At 49.3% G+C, this 21,305-nt stretch overlaps 1 non-coding gene across 1 annotated transcript; it reads left to right on the forward strand.

Moving 5' to 3' along the window:
• Positions 1-14,768: 14,768 nt before the first annotated feature.
• LOC117352755 lies at positions 14,769-14,932 on the forward strand. The gene has a single exon (XR_004537819.1). It is a non-coding gene; the product is annotated as a U1 spliceosomal RNA (small nuclear RNA).
• Positions 14,933-21,305: the final 6,373 nt, after the last annotated feature.

Here is a 21,305-nt window from a genome sequence, read left to right on the forward strand (position 1 = left end):
ATGAGACCACTCGCAAATATTTTTGGAACTCGGGAACTCGCAAATAATTTTGGAGCTCGGGGTCGTTCAAGCTTTTCGTCTTTACCTACTGCTTTGCAGGGGTTCGCAAGCAGGCTGTTTGGCATCTGTAGGAGGCACAGTGGTGTCTCACAGGATGCCAGCTGCATCTTTGCTTCCCCCTTCTTTGTTCATGCACTCATCAGTCCATTGGAATAGAGGTGCAATTAGGCATCTTGTCTGACTGTCAGCCCGAGATCAGTGTTAGAAAGGCATGACCAAATTGAGGTAGTAGTGATTCCTTTAATTTCCAGCTACTGTAAAAGAACTGAGGCAAGCTGCAGCACATTTCCATCACAGGTCAAAGTGAGTAAGGCTGTTAACAGCCTCTGAGATGAATTGGGAGGGGATGTCTGAAATACAGGTTTTTGAGGGTCCCTGCATGTTGCCCCTAGGTCCCCCTCAAAAATCCCAAAATTGTCATTTTTGCACTTTGCTTAGTTTGCTAAAATTCCGTGCCTAAAATCACTATTTAAACAATCTTTTTTTTTTTTAATATATAATATTTCTTTATTGAGCAAACCAATACACACATAACATAACAGAGTAAAGGGACATCCATCAATCCAGAAAAAAACCACCCTACCAGGCATACAGAGAGCAAAGGTCAGAAACACAACCAAGATCAGATGTCTCAGGAACAAGAGGTGCTCAATACAATTTTCCATGTAAAACCCTCTGAAAACCCCCCCAGAACATATCGTAACACCCCAATACTATAACATACATTAGAATACACCGTAGAAAACCGAATCCAAACCACCCACCCCTACTCCCGACCTGTGAAATATATAGACGAAATACACAAAATAGACAAAATGGGGAGGAAAACTAGGTCAAAAAGGGAAGAAGAAGAGGAAAAAATAAAGAGAAATGAACTCCATAAGAGAATCTTAAGTAAGAATGAGTCTGAAGAGGGAGAGGACAGAAGACCCCAGTAGATGCTAACAGTTCAATAGTAGACTCCTCTCGCGATGGGGAAGGGACAGCCAATATTCCTCCCATACATCCTGAAATCAAGACCACCTTCGTTCATCCCGAGTGCCCGTAGCCCGTCTTTCCAAAAGAGCTAAGTCATAAAGAGACCCATGCCATCGAGAGAAAGAGGGAGCATGCGGCTCTCGCCAAAAAGTCAAAATGGCTTTCTTAGCCAGCAAAAGGGCCTTAGAAATCAACTGCAGCTGCCCAACAGTGCAACCATGAAGCTCCGCCTCCTGGTAAAAAAGAGCTACACAAGGGTTACAGCTCGGGAGCCCATGAACCAAGGAGGACAAGAAGACCCAAACACGCTGCCAAAAGGATCGCACAGAGGGGCACTCCCAAAACATATGCCCCAGGGAAGCAGGATTTACAGAACATTTGGGGCATGAGCTGAGCTGAGCTGCAATACCGGCCCGGTGTGCTCTGTGAGGGGAGATAAAGCACTATGAAGGAATTTATATTCTTGTTCCCTATGTAACATGTTACATGATATGGTGCGCAAATGGACAAAGCAGCGAGAGATCAATGCAGACGGAGCTATGCAGCCCAAGTCAGCACTCCATGCCCCTGCCAACCAATCAGCCCGTTCGGTCTGTAGGGGGGGTCCAGAGCATCAACATAATAGTGAAGACGTGGAGCCGTGTCCTCCCCCAATGCCAAACACCTCCTAAGATCCCATGCCACAGATCTGCTCAACAGATCCCCAGAGAAGCTGCGGACATAATGTCGGAGCTGGAAGTAGCCGAAAGTGTCCACCCTATCCAGTCCATACAGCGACCCCAATTCGGCAGAAGAAAGGAGATCGCCCCTATCGGAGAGAGCATCCCCTATTCTACGAACTCCGTGTGCATGCCAAATCCTAAACACCTTGCTATCACTACCCGGTTTAAAATGCAAATTACCCACCAGTGGTAGAAGAGGAGTTATGTTAGAGTTAATGCCCAGATGCTTACAAAGAAATTTCCAAATGTGTCTCATATAAGACCAAACGACATGTCCCCGGTAGACGGAGTCCAACTGGGCAGCTGGAGCATGTAACAAAAACAAACCAGAGATAAGGTGTAAAAAATTTCTGTCCACGGAAAACATTAAAAAAGAGGAGCTCTCCATACACCAGTCCTGAATCAATCTAGTCCCACAAGCCAGATTATAGGCGCGAATGTCTAGCAATCCAAATCCCCCTTGCGACTCAGGCAACATCAAAATACTAAGAGCTAGCCGAGGCCGGCGCCCACGCCACAAGAAAGTCCTCAAAGCACTATACAACAGAGCTAAGTCCCCGGTCCGCAACCACAGCGGAAGAGTTTGAAACAGATAAAGCCACCGAGGGACAATCATCATATTGTACAAAAATATACGCCCCGCAAGGGATACCTGCAAATCACCCCACAAGCGGAGGAGCTCAACCGTGCTCCAGAGCAGGGGCTTCACATTGATCTCATAGAGTCACGTGAGGGATGACGGTATCAGAACCCCCAGATATTTTACCTGCTGTAGTGCTTCCCAAAGCGGGAAATCAGCCCACGCATGCGAGATACTAATATGAAGAGGAAGCACCTCCGATTTAGACACATTGAGTTTTAGGCCCGAGATTTCCCCCATACCGGTGAAACAGCTCCAATAATCTAGGGAGGCCTGAAACTGGGTCAGTTAACATTACCATAATATCATCGGCAAAAGCCATACAATGCAAAGAGGAATTCCCCAGCTCTACTCCAGCTATCTAAGGATGGCATCAAAGGGAAATCAACAAAGGCTCCAAAAACAATATATAAAGCAGAGGGGACAAGGGGGAGCACAAAGTCCGGAGAAGCTATCCCATTAACCAATACGGCCGCCACTGGGTGGGAATAAAGGGCCCCAAGAGCTCTCATAAAGAACCCCTCCAACCCATAATATCACAACAAGGGGAATAAAAAAGCCCACTCTACTCTATCAAAGGCTTTTTCGGAGTCAAAACTAATAGCCAGCGCTGGTTGCTGCCGAGACACATAATGGGCCAAAGCAAGGATGAGCTTCTTAACATTATGACCTGCTAATCGACCCCGCACAAAACCTACCTGATCTGCACCCACCAAAGAGGGAACAAACTGGGCCAAACGGTTAGCCAGAACCCGAGCTAAAATTTTTAGATCAACATTAATAAGCGAAATAGGTCTATAGGATCCCACAAGCAAGGGGTCTTTTCCCGGTTTAGGCAATACAGTAATCAGCGCTCGATTCGCTCCAAGAGGAAACTGCCCTACCTCCGCCACGCTTTCAAAGTAGCCCCGTAACGGATCAGCCACATACCCCTGAAGAAGACGATAGAATTCCCCCCCCAAAGCCATCCGGGCCTGGAGATTTACAAAGAGGTAGATGCTTGAGAACACCCAGCACCTCCTCTCGGGTTATAGGGGAAGCCAAGGCCTCCGAGTCCGTCGCTGATAGTTTTGGTAAGGGCAAAGATTCCAAAAATGCCCGAATCTGAGATTCCCGATCTACTACTTCCGCAGTATATAGAGAGCTATAAAAGGTGACAAATAGCTGTTCCATCTGAGACTGACCCGTGACCAACCTTCCCCCATCATCTTTAAGCGAGGTAATCAAATTGGCACCTCGCCTCGCCTTAGTCATCTGGGCCAACATTCTACCTGGCCTGTTACCAAAACGGTGTAGTCGGTACTTATAATAGAAAAGGGATTTGTGGGCTCTCTCATGAAGAAGTGCATGGAGTGCTGACTGGGCCGTCTGAAAAGCATGTTTATGAGACAGGGTAGGATTCTGAAGGGCCAAAAGTCTACTATCCCGTACCTTGCGTTCAAGAACCAAGATTTTTTCCACTAGCATTTTCTTACGTCGCGCGCAGTAAGCTATCACAGCCCCTCGGAGCACTGCCTTGGCAGCCTCCCAAAACAAAGTTCCATTATCGACATGGTCCCCATTAAATTCCACATAGTCCCGCCACTGCTGCTCCAAGTAAGATTTAAAGTCCGGGTCCAAATAAAGCGCTATCGGGAATCGCCAGTGCTTCCCTCCCCCCAGGGCGCCAGCCGAGAAGCTGATGTCCATTCACACCATGGTATGATCCGAGAGAGCCAGTACTCCAATCTCAGCCGCATGAACCACATAAAAGGAGGAGCGCGAGAGGAAAATATAATCTATTCTAGAGGAGGAATTATGCACTTTAGACTTATGAGTGAAATCCCGCTCCCCTGGGTGTAGGGTCCACCAGACATCCACTAGATCCAAAGCCTCCAACCAAGCGGCAAGCCCATTATCGGATCTACCGGAGGTGTGAGTTGATCCCTTAGAGGAATCCAGAAGCGGATCTAGTATAGAGTTAAAATTCCCAGAAAAGATTTTCTGAGACTCATGGATTTGTGATACAGACAGCAGTACCCCCAATAGTGTCCTATAAAAGGACCGCTGTGCACTGTTGGGTGTGTATACGGACATCAAAATTACAGGGCGCTGATTAAGAGAACCCTGGACAATAACATAGTGTCCCTCTGGATCTGAGAGGACCCTAGATGCAGTAAAAGACACCGATTTGCGGATCAACAGTGCCATCCCAGCCCTAGTTTTGGAGGAGGAGGCCGAGTAACACCGCCCCACCCAGGATTGACACAATTTACCATGTTCCCGTTCAGTGAGCTTAGTCTCCTGCAGCCCAGCTACATCAGCCTGATGTCTGGCTAGGCATTGCAAGATCTTAGTTCTCTTGATAGGAGAATTGATACCAGATACATTACATGACACACACCTCAAAACCTTCTTAACAGGCATAAGAAAGAAAAAAGAACCAGATATACCAAAAGAGAAAAAGAGCACAAAACAGCTGCCGAGAGTCCCAGCCCATCCCCCAGCAGCCCAGTCTCCACATCACTTCCTCACATGAATCAACAACATACACACAGGTCAGGAGCCTCCCCCCTCCCCCCCTCCTGAACTCCCCACTCCCTCCTCCCACCCAACCCCCCCAACAGACCAAAAACCACCACACCAGTGGCCAGAAGCCCCCCCTCACAGCCCCTGAAAAACAGAGCCCAAGCTTCCAAGAAGGAAAGAAATTAAAGGCAATGTTTGAAATATAACAGTATATATCAAAAAACAGTTCCCCTCCCCCACTGAGTCCGTGTCAGTGTAGAGGATACATAGTCAATTCAGCAGGGGAGCAGAAAGAAAGAAATAAAAATGTCAATAAGATGGCAAACCGCTACAGCAGCAGCAAGACAAAAATGTCACATCAAACCTGCATAAACTGGAACAAGTAAACATAGTCCAGGTCCCAAACCGGATTCCCCAAGTAGAAGTCTCTCTCACTCTCCAGGGTCTCCGATGCAAATGTGCATACCCTCTGCAGAGGCAAAAAAGGCTGATCAAGCTCCCGGCATCAGGTCAGGGAACCACATGGTCATTTGGGTTCTGGCCGCCACACATGTTTCAAACACCACCGGTGTGCCATTGTGGATAACCCGGAGCTTAGCAGGGAATTGCAATGTGAATCGAATCTTCTTCTCCGTGAGGGCAGTGCAGATTGGCGAAAAGCCTCGTCGAAGAGCAGCCACCTGTGCTGAGTAATCTTGGAAAAGCAGGATACGATGGTTTTGAAACTGAAGATCTCTTCGCTGGTGGAAATTTTTAAGGAGCAGATCTTTTATGGCAAAATTCAATATACGAACTATCACCACTCGTGGTTTTGCCATCCCCTCCTGCTTCCTGCCCAATCTATGGGCCCTCTCAATGCGAAGCTGGTCAAAAGCAGGGGAAACCAGTAATTCCTCAGCCAGCCATTTCTCCAGGGCAGGCAGGAGATCCGCATCCAAAATAGTTTCTGGGATACCCACCAGACGCAAATTATTGCGCCTTGAGCGGTTCTCCAAATCGTCCAGTTTGTTGGTGGCACTCACCACATAAGAACATAAGCAATGCCTCTCCTGGGTCAGACCTGAGGTCCATCATGCCCAGAAGTCCGCTCACGCGGCGGCCCAACAGGTCCAGGACCTGTGCAGTAAACCTCTATTTATACCCTTCTATCCTCTTTTCCAGCAGGAAATTGTCCAATCCTTTCTTAAACCCCAGTATTGTACTCTGCCCTATTACACCCTCTGGAAGCGCATTCCAGTTGTCCACCACTCGTTGGGTAAAGAAGAACTTCCTAGCATTCGTTTTGAATCTGTCCCCTTTCAACTTTTCCGAGTGCCCTCTTGTTCTTTTATTTTTAGAAAGTTTGAAGAATCTGTCCCTCTCTACTCTCTCTATGCCCTTCATGATCTTATAAGTCTCTATCATATCCCCTCTAAGTCTCCTCTTCTCCAGGGAAAAGAGACTCAGTTTCTCCAATCTTTCAGCGTATGAAAGGTTTTCCATCCCTTTTATCAGACGTGTCGCTCTCCTCTGAACCCTCTCGAGTAACGCCATAACCTTCTTAAGGTACGGCGACCAATATTGGATGCAGTATTACAGATGCGGGCGCACCATCGCCCGATACAACGGCAGGATAACTTCTTTTGTCCTGGTTGTAATACCCTTCTTGATTATACCTAGCATTCTATTTGCTTTCTTAGCGGCCGCTGCACACTGTGCCGTCGGCTTCATTGTCATGTCCACCATTACCCCCAAGTCCCTTTCTTGGGTACTCTCATTCAATAACATCCCTCCCATCGTATAGTTGTACCTTGGGTTTCTGCTTCCCACATGCAATACTTTACATTTCTCAACGTTGAACTTCATCTGCCATCCCGCCACCCATTCCCCCAGTTTGTTCAAGTCCCTTTGCAATTCTTCGCATTCCTCTTTAGTTCCAACTCCACTAAATATTTTTGTATCGTCCGCAAATTTTATTATCTCACTCTTTGTTCCTGTTTCTAGATCATTTATGAATATATTAAATAGCAGCAGCCCGAGCACCGAGCCCTGCGGAACACCACTCGTGACCCTCATCCAGTCCGAGTAGTGGCCCTTCACTCCTACCCTCTGTTTCCTACCTGCCAACCAGTTTCTGAATGGACGTCTCCATCTCCACCGTGCTTTTAAGCTGGCGTAGCTCCTCCTGCACCTGGGTAATCTCGGAGAGAGCAAAACCAGAAGGCTTTGAGCATGCGCAAATGTTCAAAGCCTAGTCCAGCCCGGCGCAGGAAGAAGGAGGATCTCTCCCGCACCGCCCAGCCCAAACCAAACCAACGAGGGAGGATCTTCGGGCACTGGCACGTCCTGTGCATTGGTGCTGGTGCCGGTGCCCAATCGGGTAAGAGATGTTTTGTGGTGCTGGGGGGGATGTAGGATCGCGGGGGAGGGGGGGTGACGCGAGTGGGGGGGAGGATGCCGGTTCGCAGGGGGGTTGCCGATCGGAATTGAAAAAAAAAAGTTGTAAAACGCGCTCACACGTATAACGCGCATGGTTATGCACGGTTTGTAAAATCGTGTATAACGCGCGCGTTATATGCGTGAACATACGGTACTTGATTCTACGTAAAGCAACAAAAAAAATTTCTTTCTACCTTTAGTTGTTTCTGCTTAAAAATCTTCTTTTTGCTCCCTTCTTTCTATACAGTGTTTGTGCTCTCTCCCTTCCACGCCATATCTGCCCTCTCTATTTGCCCCTTCTATCCACCCTCTCTCTCTCTCTTCAAGAAAGGCTCCCTACATGAGAAGGCCTATAATCCTGAAATACTCTAAGCAAAGGAAATCGTCACTAAAAACACAGTTTTCAAAGCAAGATTCATGAAGGTACAAGCTCTCCAGCAGCTCAAAAGGAGAACAAATCATAACCTCCCACAGATGATCCCAAGAAGGAACAAAGGAACGCTGCAGTGGATGAATAAGCTTAACTCTCCAAAGCACACCATATCCAGAGAAGCTACTAATGATCTACCCTGAATCTTACCCCCCCCCCCCCCCCCCAAATAAGACAAAGCAGTAACCTGCATGTTCGAGAAGTCAACACCAAACTTCTGTCCAAGCCATCCTACAAGAACTCAGAATATCTCCCAGTGAAGCATGCAGAGGCTGATGACTCCTATCCTGGCACCAGATTAACACATGCCAAGGAAGTTGACTGCTTTTGGGACTGCAGCATGGTGAAAAACCCATGTTTCTGCAAATGCACCCTCTTAAGAGCCAGGCCATAAGCAAGAATGAAGCTGGGTCTGATATTGTGATTAGATCCTGCAAGAGCAAATTGTTCATCCCCTGAAAACACAGTGGACTATCCACCGACAGATGCATTAAACATCTGTACCTTAGTCTCTATGGTCAATCCGACTCACTAGAGACCATGGCAGGAAAACTTAAGAGGAAAACCTGGGCCAGCCAGGGAAGAATCAAAAGCATCAATCCACTCAGACCAAGGATCCCTCCATTGGCTGAAGAACCGAGGCACTTGCACATTGCCTGACGTTGCCATTAGATCAGTTTCTGGCCTTCCCAATGTACAAACTATGCTCTCGAAGATTAACATATCCAGTGACCATTCCACTGGATCCAGGGAGTGTTTGCTCAGAAAATTTGCATGGACATTGTCCATGCCTGCCACGTGATCAATTGAGAGATGCAGATGATGAACCTTTGGCCACTGCACAAGCAGTTCGGCTTCATCAACAACAGGTTGTTGGAAAGCATCCCGACAGCCCTGCCTTTAAGTATTGGCTTGAAGTATTCCAGGACTAGATGAATGGCCCAAATTCCAGTTGGTTGATAGACCACAGAGACTCCACTCTAAACCAGCACCCCTGCACCACCTGACCAAAGCAATGAGCTCACCAGACTGGTGTCCATTACCACCACTATCCACTCCAGAAGATCATAGTCATCCCGTTCTGCAAAATTGGTGCTGGAGAGCCACCACTGCAAACTGTGCTTCCGACTCCCCCTGGAGGAAACCTCATTTCCAAGTCCTGGCACTGAAGACTCCAGTGGTAGAAAAGAGAGTGTTGTAATGGTCTCTTATGAGCCCTGGTCCAGGGAACCACCTCCAATGTAGCCACCACTGACCCAGGTACCTGGAGATAATCCTGTGCCTTAGGCACGCCTATTGAAAGAATGCATGTATCTGACCCTGTAGTTTCGCAATTCTTGCTGCTGTCAAGAACACACAACAGCTTTGAGTATTGAACTAGACCCCCAAATACTCTAGGTGCTGTGTAGGTAGAAGATGACTCTTGACCAGGTTCACCACCCAAGCAAGAGACTTCAGAAACCTCACTACTTGAACAATCACTCACTCTCCTGAAAAGACTTGGCCCCAAATCAGCCAGTCGTCCAATAGGATGAACCAAAATGCCTTCCAAGTAAAGCACCGCTGCCACGACCATCATTACCTTGGAAAAGGTTTACAGCATTGTTGCAAACCTGAACAGCAACGCACAAGATTGAAAATGCCCCTCCAAGGCAGCAAAATGAAGAAAACACTAGTGAACCTACCAGATAGGGATATGGAGGTATGCCTCCATGACATCTAGTGAAGTGAGAAACTCTTAGCTTCGTACCACAACTATCACAGACTACAGAGTCTCCTTGTGAAAGGAGGGAACCTTTAGGAACCCGTTTACTCTTTTGAGATCCAGAATGATACAAAAGGTACCATCCTTTTTGGGAACCACAAAACAGATGAAATAACATCTTGTTCTCTCTTCCCCCTTGGGTACCATGGCCTCTAATTGAATGAGTTGCTGGAAGGTGTCCCATATTGCCCCCACCTTGAAATGGAAATGACACAGAGACTCCAAAAACAGATCCGGCAGCAGCTGCTCGAACTCCAGCATGGTAGTCTCGAATCACCTCCAGAACCCACTGGCCTATTGTAACTTAGGTCCATCTCTGGTAAAAGCCCTGTAACTGAGCCCCCACTGGCACCAGAGGCTGGATCCCGACACTTTCATTGGAAACTGTACACCTGCCCAGAGGCCCCCAAGCCCAAATCTAAACCTCCACAGCTCCCATTCTGAAAGGACTGGGTGCACTGAAAAACACTCCAAACCCTCAGAGACATACCAGGGCAATAACCTTTGGCCTCCCTAAATTACCACATGCCAACAAGCCCCGTCCTCAGGTAAATGGGGAACTTTGGCATTGTCCAGCCCCAGCTCTCTTCTCCAAAAAGCATACATCCGCAAAAGGAGAGAGAATAGAGTTGGATTTAGAAGCTGTTATCAGCAGCCCATCCTTGAAGCCAGAAAGCTTTGTGGAACACCGCCACCACCAGAGACATGTTTTTGGTCGACACTCACAATATACCAAAGAGAGTATCAGCCAGTAAGTATGCCCCATATCATCTTGGGCACGTCCTGTATCAAGACACTTTTATTGAAAGGAGGGCCATCCTACAACTTTTCAGCCCAGCGAAAGGAAGCTCTGGTGACCAGGTCACCACACATGGAACACCTGAAGAGCCAGCACTGAAAGATCAAAGTTATGCTTCGGGAGAGACTCCAATTTTCCTATCCTGAAGGTCTCTTAAGTGCGGCACTACAGGCCTCTGCGCATGCGCGGACGTTGATGCTATGATGTCATAAATGCATTGTGACGTCATCGTGTCAACTTCCAGGTGCCTTACGGCCGGGGCACTGGATTTAGTGTGCCGCTGGCCTGAAAGGTTTGCAGCAAGTGGCTTTAGGGACTCCTTATCTTCCAAGGGGATAGGATAAAGCTTACTCGTCACCCTAGTGACCTTACAAGGTGAATCAGGAGATGCCTGCTCAGCCTTCACCATGTCCCAAATGTCTTGATTCATGGGAACAGGACTTGAGCGGCCGTCAGTCCCCTTCACTGGAGGATTTACCTGCTTGGGACTATCCACTGAAGCCTTCTCCGGATCAAGTTTAAGAGAAGAAGAAACCTGAGAATCAGCTCAGACAGCTCAAACTATGAAAATCTGAACAGAGGGATGGTTTCCTAGAAGAAAAGTCTCCCCTTCAAGATCCTGGGTTCTCCAGGTGCTGATCACTAAGGCACAGTTCTTCAACCGCCGGTCCGCGGACCGGTGTCGGTCCGCAGGAAATTTTTGCCGGTCCGCACAGGGCCGGCAAGACTGACTGACTTCAACTTCCTGCCGGTCTGCGCAGGGCCGGCAAGATCAACATCCGAAGTCTGCGCTGGGACGGAGAGATCTTGGGGAGCCTCCGAGAGTGGCTTTCTCCCCTCTCTGCAGCTCTCCTTTATTTCCCAGCGCAGCGATTCACGAAGGCAGCCTCGGGGCTTTTGCTGAGTCGCGGCTGCCTCTGATGATGCAACTTCCTCTTTCCTCAGAGGCGGCGCGACCCAACAAAGGACCCGAGGCTGCCTTAGCGAATCGCTGCGCTTGGAAGTAAGAAGAGCTGCTGAGAGGGGAGAAAACCACTATCAGAGTCTGGGAAGCTGCTGGGCAAGGAAAAAAAGGGACAGCTGCTACTGGAGAGGGAGAAGGAGGAGAGATGCTTCTGGGAAGGGAGGAGGGAAAGGGATCTGGGAAGCTGCTGGGCAGGGAAAAAAAGGGACAGCTGCTACTGGAGAGGGAGAAGGAGAGATGCTTCTGGGAGGGGAGGAGGGAAAGGAATCTGAGAAGCTGCTGGGCAAGGAAAAAAAGGGACAGCTGCTACTGGAGAGGGAGAAGGAGAGATGCTTCTGGGAAGGGAGGAGGGAAAGGGATCTGGGAAGCTGCTGGGCAAGGGAAAAAAGGGACAGCTGCTACTGCAGAGGGAGAAGGAGAAGGAGAGATGCTTCTGGGAGGGGAGGAGGGAAAGGAATCTGGGAAGCTCCTGAGCAAGGGAAAAAAAGGGACAGCTGCTACTGGAGAGGGACAAGGAGAGATGCTGCTGGGAGGGGAGGAAGGGAAGAGAGTTACTTCTGGACAGGAGGAGGAGGGAAGGGAGAATGAAAAAAGGAAGGAAACAGCTGGCAGAGAGATTAGAGGAGGGGAAGGGGAGACACAGGCATGAGAAAGTAGAGAGATTGATGATAGGAAGGGGTCAGCAGAAAAATAAGCAGAGAGGGACAACGATGATAGATCTGGTGTAGGAGAGATAAAAATGAAGAGCAGTGAAGTTGGAATGAATCATGTAAAAAGGAGAGAGGGGGCACAAGCTGGATGGAAAGGGGAGAGGGGCATAGAAAGAAGACAGATACCATATGGAAGGGGGAGAGGACAGACAGTGGATGGAAGGGGCAGATGCTGGATTGAAGAGACAGAGAGGGCAGACGCTGGAAGGAAGAGAGTGAAAAGAAGATTGAAAGCAGAAACCAGAGACGACAAAAGATAGAAAAAAATAATTTTATTTCTATTTTGTGATTAGAATATATCAGATTTGAAATATATATCCTGCTAGAGCTGGTGTTAGACATAACTGGGGACTGCAAAACCCAGGCAGTGCTTCTTTAGCTTCCAGCTGGCTTAGGGCGCTCTCTGACCAGGGGGCAGTTGCCCTAGTTGCACTCCCCTAAAACTATTCCTGTCATGTGTGACTGCAGTATTCTGTTAGCATGATATTTCTGTGTAGCATTCTGTAATAATTTGGCTTGTTCAGTTTTCTTGATAGTAGAGGGGATATATGTGAAGAGGAGGGGAGACAAGGGTTTTGTTGATCCTGCTCTGAATTATTTGTATTTATAAAATGATAATTGTACAGAATATTGTTTCTTTTTATACTTTAATAAAATACATTCAATATAAAATCATAACTGAGGCTTGTGTGGATGGGATCAGATGATTTGTGGGGACCGAGCTCGCGGAGATGGGGCGGAAATGGGGTTTTTAAATTTTAGTCCTAGTAGTTTGCCGGTCCACAAAATAATTCTTTTTTTTCTGCCGGTCCACGGGTGTAAAAAGGTTGAAGAACACTGCACTAAGGGCTTCATCAGAAAGGAGGATTGAGGGTTCCCTCCAGGTTATCTTCCCAGTCTATCCTAGGCTTTTTTGATACAGAGGAAGGGAGAACTGCAGCTGTCTCCCCCTGCATTGAGCCCCCTGCTTTCCAAGTTTCAACTTGCTGTTTCCAAGTTTACCTCATTTATTTGAATTTGTTTACATGTTATTATTATGATCTTAACAGCATTGTAAGTTTTTAAACTTTACCTGCTATTGTGTTTCCCCGAAAATAAGACATTGTCTTGTATTAATTTGGGGCCCAAAAACGCACTAGGTCTTATTTTCGTGGTAGGTCTTATTCTTTTCATGCACAATGATCATCTCTCTCTTCCTCTCCTCCATCCCATTTCTCCCTTCTTTCTCTTCCCCACATGTGCAACATCTTTCCTCCCCTCTCACCTGTCTCCTTGTGCCTTCCTTCTGCAGTATCTGTCTATCCTTCCCTCCCTCCCATTCCATCCCCCCATGCAGCAGAACCCTTGCACAGCTTGTCTTCCTCCCATCCCCCATGCAGTATCTTTCTATCCCTCCCTCCCATCTCCCCCACAGCTCTCCCTCCCATCCGAACCCCGCCAACCACGAAACCGACATACCTTCTTCCAAACGGCAGCGTCCACAGCAATCTAAACAGACTGCTTCGTGAGTTAACGGCCTTCTCCCACCGGGGCGATCTGTGTGTCGCATTGCTGATGACATCATCAGTGATGTGGCAGAGGAATACTCCGGCGGGAGAAGACTGCGAAGCAGCCTGTTTAGATTGCTGCCGTTTGGCAGAAGGTGTGTCGATCTTGTGGTCGGCAGGGTTCGGATGGGAGGGAGCGATGGAAGGGTCAGTGGAGGTTCGGCTGCTCGGCCAGGGGGGGAGTGTGCGCGGCTGAGGGGGCGGGGGAAGCGCTGCTGCCGGCGAATCCAGCAGTTCAACTAGGGCTTATTTTGGGGGTAGGTCTTATTTTCGGGGGAAACACGGTATATGCTGCTTTGGGTGACTCTCATAAAGGTGATTAATAAGTACTAATTATTTCTGTAACACTACCAGACATACGCAGCGCTGTACAGAGTAACAAAGAAGAAGAAAACAGTCCCTACTCGAAAGAGCTTACAATCTAAACAGCCAAGACAGACAAACAGGATGTCATGGATACAGTTAAGGGGAACGGTTAATCAGCTGGCTGGGTTGGAGGGCAGAGAAGTAGGGTTAAGGATTGAAGACTATATCAAAAAGGTGGGTTTTCAGTTTGCTTTTAAACAAAGGAAGAGAGGGCTTGGCGAACCACTGTGTAGAAGTGTACAAGTCATAGCTTTGGGGGAGGGGAGTAATGTCTGTACTTTGTTTCCCTTCCCTTGTATGTCTCTCTCCCCTTTGCAGTCATTAAAGGCTGGAAAGAGATTTCTGAGGCTGTGCTCTAAGTTGCTTCTTCAACAGAAGGACCTTTTCTTGCTACACATTGAAAGTATTCTGACTTCCTCTCCTCGCCTCCCCCCCCCACCCACACTCACACAGACAGGCTTCAGAATCGGTCACCAGGGAGTTCTACAAAATCTGAGAGCTGTAAAATACACAAAATGATTTGATTTTGCTATTTAAAAGCAACAGGAAAAAAAATGTACTGTTAATGGAGCTTAAATATGCAAAGAGCTGGAGGATGAGTATTTTTTTTCAGGCAGAGATCATCATATGCAAATTTTGAAACTGCACAGTACTCTGGGAAATCATGTACAGTTTCTGGGCTAAAATTACCATCTTTTTAAGGGTCCTTAAATGAATATAATGTGTGTTTTACATTCTGTGCACAACTTGGAAGACTAATTTTGTTTGAAAGAGTTGATTTTTAGCTGACCGTGGAATTACCTCCCCTATGCGTACAGTGCTAGTTGAGAGAGGACATGGCAGACTTTTGTAAAACATCTCATACTTACCTGGCAGGGGAGATACCATGATCAGGAAGGTGGTTCTCCCAGGGTGAGGCTCATCCATTGCACTTAGGTTGGGTTGACCCCTGCGATTTCCCCAAATGCGGGAAACTCGACTGCATAATTTCTGGTAGTGGGGGACTGCGTTCGCGCTTTCCCCTGATATAGTTTGTTTAAAAAAAAGAAATATTTAATATGTAGTTTTTTTTAGGAATATTCAGGATTTTTTTAATTGCAGCTTTTTAGCTTTATTTTTCTTTTTTAATAGTAGGGCTCTAGGTTAAAGTTGCATTAACTAACATTTATTAAATGTAAAATTATTTCATTTTGGTATGGCATTACTGTACATGCCTGGCAGGAAGTTGCAACAGAAGAGAGGACACAGTTTCAGGAAGATTGGGGAAGGGGGCTTGTGAATTAAGAAAACATTCTATTTGTCCAATAGTTCTAATTAATAGACTACCATCACTTCCTGCTTAGCACTGTTTCTGTGTGTTCAGTTCACTTTTACAAAGATGATATAGCACACAAAAAAAGTATTACAGTACTTGGGAAGCAGTTGACTGCTCTGTTACTGCATCTTAAGTTGATCTGTATGTTAATTGCACTAACTGTGATAAAGTTTAGTAGTTAATTACTTTTGTGATAGCAATGCATTTTTTTAACATAAATTCTCTATATTAGTCTTTAAGCTCGTTACATTAACGGGTGCTAGAATAGATGTGTCTGTCTGTCTTTCTTTCTGTCTCTCTCTTTCCTCGGCTGTCCACCACCACCCCTTGCCTGCTCCCTCTGTCCAGCAGTAGCCCTTCTCCCTTCCTTTTACCTCCCCTGTGTCTAGCAGCACCCCTTCCCTGCTCCCCTTGTCCAGCAGCAGCCCTTCTCCCTTTGTTTTACGTCTACCCTGTCCAGCAGCACCCCTTCACTGCTCCCCCTGTCCAGCAGTAGACCTTCTCCCTTCCTGTTACCTCCCCCCCCCATCCAGCAGCACCTCTTCCCTGCTCCCCCTGTCCAGCATCCGGCTTCCTGGTCCATTCGTGTCTGCCCTCCTCTTCAAAGCAGACTGCTGAGGATCGCGGCTGGCTGTAGCGAACCTCGCAGGCCGCTCTGCACCTCGGTAGCACGTTCCCTCTGATGCGATCCCGTACAGAGGTGTAGAGCGGCCTGCGAGGTTCACTACAGCCGGCCACGATCCTCAGCAGGGCTGCTTTGAAGAGGAGCACCAGCGGCGGCAGCAGTTGGTGAGTAAGGGCGGGAGGGGAGAGTCGCCGGCGTGTTCCCTGCCTCTGTGTTCAAAAATGGAATTCGGCACGGAGGGACACAGCATGCTGTCAGGGAACACGCCATTCTAAGTTCGCATGCTCGCTTAGGATTTTATTATAGAGGATACAATAAGTTTGATCAGTCACATAAGCAAGGTAACATCATAACATGTTGCCAGAATGGAATAGCTTTTCTACCATAGCACAGAACTTAGTGGGAGGAGTTGTTTGCCTGGCCTAGGTCAGCAACAATGCTTTTTCTATAAACAACTAGGGCTGAATCAGGCATATGGGGTGACTTCCATGCATAGGGATGCTCATCTGTTTCTGTATTGTCCATTCTTAAGGAGCAACCAGCATATCAGAGTTGTAACGTCAAAAACAGATTAACTTTACTAAATACACTGTTTATTGTGCACTGGTCCAAACAGTAATATAAAAAGTATGACATGAGGACCAGATTGTTGCTTTACAGCAATCTATCTAGTGAAGCAGACTTCAAGAGAACCACAGTTGGTAGAAAGGCTCCAGTGTTCTCCCCAGGGCTTTTCAGCCGGGCGCTACGCCCAGCTAATTTAGATGACTGCCTGGCTGTCATCTATCGCAAATCCTGCTGCTGCTGCTGCTCAACATAAAAAAAACAAAAAAAAACCCTCTCACCGGCTTGGAGTGATTTGTATTTATTTCACAGGCAGCTGCCTTAGCCCATAGCAAACTCATGCTTCTGGGCGCTAAGGTGTGCGTGCCGGCTTCCCTTCTCTTCCCTCCGAAACCGTAAGTTACGTCCTGGGGGTGGGAGGGAAGAGAAGGGAAGCCGGCACACACACCTTAGAGCCCTGAAGCATGAGTTCGCTACGGGCTAAGGCAGCTGCCTGTGAAATAAATACAAATCACTGCCGATTTATAAGCACCGGATGGCACATCAGAAGCTGATCTGAAGGGCACTCCTCAGGTTGCCTCCAGTTTTGCTCGGGAGGGTTACTGAGCTATCTTGCTGTTTCTTTAACCAGGCTCTGACCTCTGATTGGGTATGTTTCCCTGTCTCCAGAAAGCAGAATAATCCTGCTGAGTTAGTGTAAACAAAACCTCCCACAAAGCTGCTGATAATGCCTCGGCTAGGCTAGTCAGATCGTGTGGCTGCAATGAGTCTGGGACTCCTCTGGGAGAAAAAAAAAGTGTCAAGTTCCCTTCAGTTGCGGCAAGCAGGGTGATCAAGACCACGTGGGAGGTTTCTGCCTCGGGAAAGTTTAGTTTTTGGTCTCTTGGATTGTTACTTGGTTTGTAACGTCATTTATCCCAGGACAAGCAGGCAGCATATTCTCGACATGTGGGCGACGTCATCCACGGAGCCCCGTCGTGGACAGCTTTTCAAGCAAACTTGATTGAAGATCTCAAGTTTGCTAGTACTGCCCACGCATGTGTGCCTTCCTGCTCCACTAGAGGGTGCATCCCCTCGTGGTCTTCAGTTCTTAGTTTTCCGCGTCGCCAGAAAGCCCTGTCTCTCTTATCTGCGTTCATTATGCCTTTCTTGCACCGCAGCTTCGTGGTTTTTTTGCCTTTTTTTCGGAGTCGCTGTGCTCTTTTCTTGTTTTTCTACTGTTTCGTGTTTCAACGAATCGGAGGCTCCCGGTTTGCCGTGGCCACGGCCCTCTTTTTGACTTATGTCCCGGCCCTTGACTGGGTTTAAAAAGTGCACTTAATGCAGTCGGGTGATTTCGATCACTGATCCGCACCGTTGGTGCATCTTGTGCCTCGCGGTCGACCATCCTACGGACTCTTGCCCTCGTTGTGCTACCCTCCAGCCTCAGGCTCTCCGGCGACATCGAGCGCGGATTGCCTTGGAGTCCGATCTACCAGTGGGCCAGGTCTCGGCCTTGGCCTCAGTCTTGATGTCGGCCTCAACCTCGGCCCCGGGAAAATCACCCTCGACGTCGAAGACCTCGATGCCTCCGGTCTCCAAGTCATCTACTGTGGGTAAGTCCCCTCTTCCTTCTTCAGGGTCCGGTCAGCTACTCAAGAAGCCTTCCTCGGAGCCTCTTACCGCCCAGGCAGGGACCGCCTCGGCAAAACCACCTCCTAAGACCTCCAAGCATGCCTCCACCTTAAGGGAATACTCTTCCTTGAGGTCGCCCCCGGTGGAGCGCACTGTTGCACCTGTAGGGCTGAATATGGTCTCGGTGCCGATGTTTAAGGATATGCTCAAGGCTATCATCTCGCAGCTCTCCTCTGCTTTGGCTCGGCTTACCCCGTCCTCGACCTCGCTCACCACGGACCAGCCTGAGCGTCGCCTTGAGGGCTCTTGAGGCAAGGGACGTCAGTCTCGGTGGCGGGAGTCGCCTGCCACTCGGCATCATTCGAGGCATTTTTCTCCCTCGTCCCAGAGACCCGTTAAAAAGTCCAGGGATGTCTCCCGAGGCACGGTAGATCACCGGGTCCCCGTACTACGGGGTCTGTTAGCCTCGGACCTGGTCGTCTCTGATTCGAGTTTTCGGCGGTCACCAATGCGGTCTCGGACTTCTTCCCGTGGGGCACCGACGTCGGGAGCTTCGGCTTCTTTTTTCCCGACATCTTCCAGGGATCCTCGAGGGGAGTTTCCTCGGTGCCTCAGACCCCAGGGTTCTCGCCTGTGGGGCCCTCCAAACACCAACTGTCCTCGACTCCCCCCCCCCCCCCCCCCCCGTTCTTTTAACGGGGCTTCTTCGACATCCCTTCCTGTTGATATTGACTTTCCAGCGCAGTACTCTCGGGAGGCTTCCCCTTCCTATTCTGCGGCTTTGCAGTCTCGCTCGACCTCCCCCCTCGAGGAACGATCGGACAGCAGGCCTTCCTCTTTCACCAGATTTGTACTGGACATGGGGAAGGCGTTGAATTTGGACCTACAGTCGGATTCTCGCTATACCAAGGAGTATTTGGAGGAGATGGAACTTCCCTATCCTCCTAAGGAGTCCTTGCGGCTCCCTTTGAATCCGGTGCTGCAGCAGACCTTTTTTCACAACCTGGAGACTCCGTATGCGGCTCAGCTTTCCCACCAGTCATTGGTTATGGAGTCTTCCCTCAAGAAGTCCCAGCCTTCTAAGGTCTACGCGGCTGTTCCGCCAGGCCGTGAGGGCAGGACTATGGACAAGTTTGGTAGGCGCCTGTACCAAAATTCTATGATGGCCAACAGGGTGCTTAATTATAACTTTACCTTCACGTCTTATCTGAAGCACTGCCTTAAGTCTGTGCCCTCCTTTCAGGCTGATCTGCCGGCCCACCACCGTGCGGATTTCCGCCAGCTTCTGGACACCTTGTCGATGCTGCGTCTTTATATGTTCCAGGCCTCGTATGACGCTTTTGAGCTTTCTTCTTGGGTCTCTGCCTTTGCCGTGGCCATGCGTCGCTTGGCGTGGCTTCGCGTCGTTGATATAGACCCCAACCTGCAAGACTGGCTGGCCATCCTTCCATGCTTGGGCAACGAACTCTTCGATGACTCCATCGAGGCGGCTACCAAACGCCTCTCAGAACACGAGCGCTCCTTTGCCTCCTTGGTCCGGATCAAGGCCAAACCTGCTCCTCCCAAATCATATTGGTTGCCGCCCCGGCGCTACCCACAAAAATCAACGCCGGTGTTCTCCAGGCCTCCGAGGCGCCAGCAGCAGCAGAGGGCACAGTCGAAACCTCAGATCCCCGCTGAGGCTAAGCCGGCACCGTTCTTTTGACTGGCTGGGCGGGAGGGGGCTGTCCTACTCCGCCATCCAACCCTCTCCTCTGCCTATCGGGGGCCGTCTCAGCGCTTTCTTTCCTCGCTGGGCCATTATCACGACGGACAAATGGGTCCTCTTGGTGATCAAGGAGGGGTATTCGCTCCACTTCCGGTCCCCGCCTCCGGACAGGCCTTCCTTGATGTGTCCGTTGAGCGGTGCGCAACTTCCTCTGCTTGTCCGGGAAGCTCAGGCCCTCCTTCGCCTGCAGGTGGTGGAGGAGGTCCCCTATTGTCAGCGGGGCTTGGGGTTTTACTCCCGGTACCTTCTGGTCCCCAAAAAGACCGGGGACCTTCGCCCTATTTTGGATCTTTGGGGGCTGAACAAGTTTCTGACCAAGGAAAAGTTCCGCATGCTCTCTCTTCCCACTTTATATCCCTTGATGGAAGAGGGGAACTGGTTGTGTTCCCTAGACCTGAAGGAGGCTTACACCCATGTGCCGATTCACCCGGATTTCCGGCGCTTCCTTCGCTTTCGGGTGGGTGACCTTCATCTGCAATACAGGGTCCTCCCGTTCGGGCTGGCTTCGTCCCCTCGGGTCTTCAAAAAGTGCCTGGTGGTGGTTGCGGCTGCCCTGAGGTCCCGGGGTCTTCAGGTGTTTCCATACCTCGACGATTGGCTGATCAAGGCCCGGTCGAGGGAGGAGGTTCTTGCAGCGACCCGTCAGACTATTTCCTTTCTTCAGAGCCTGGGGTTCAAGATCAACTTTCCCAAGTCCAAGCTGTGCCCTTCTCAGTCCCTGCAGTTTATTGGGGCAGTGCTGGACACAGTTTGCCTCAGGTCGTTTCTGCCTCAATCTCAGCTGGACACCCTCGTTCAGCTCAGTTGCCAGGTCTCCCTGATGGCTTCGGTCTCGGCGAGGCAGATGATGATCCTTTTGGGGCATATGGCCTCCACCGTTCATGTGACACCCTTTGCAAGACTACACCGGGTGCCTCAGTGGACTCTGGCGTCCCAGTGGCAACAGGATCGAGATCCCATCTCTCAGCATATTGTGGTGACTCCCTCTTTGAGACGCTCGTTCCGTTGGTGGACCACCTCTTCCAATCTTTCAACAGGTTTGCTCTTTCTCGTGCCTCCGCCTCGGAAGGTACTAACGACGGACTCCTCAGCATACGCCTGGGGAGCACACCTCGACGACCTTCGGACTCAGGGTCTTTGGTCGAGTGCGGATCATCGCTGCCATATCAACCTCCTGGAGCTCCGGGCCATTTACAATGCCATGGTGGCTTTTCGGCATTTGCTGCAGAATCAGGTGGTCCTAGTGCGCACGGACAACTAGGTGGCGATGTATTACATGAACAAGCAAGGGGGTACGGATTCCCTCTCGCTCTGCAGGGAGGCCCTTCGACTTTGGCAGTGGGCGTTGCGCCACGTCTTTTTTCGGGCGGTATATATCCAGGGCGAGCAGAATTGTCTGGCAGACAAGTTGAATTGCCTTCTTCAGCCACACGAGTGGTCGCTCCATTCTCAGACTCTGCGGCAGGTGTTTGTTCGGTGGAGAACTCCACAGATAGATCTATTCGCTTTGCC

Source organism: Geotrypetes seraphini, chromosome 1 (genome assembly GCF_902459505.1).
Source record: "Geotrypetes seraphini chromosome 1, aGeoSer1.1, whole genome shotgun sequence".
NCBI lineage: Eukaryota > Metazoa > Chordata > Amphibia > Gymnophiona > Dermophiidae > Geotrypetes > Geotrypetes seraphini.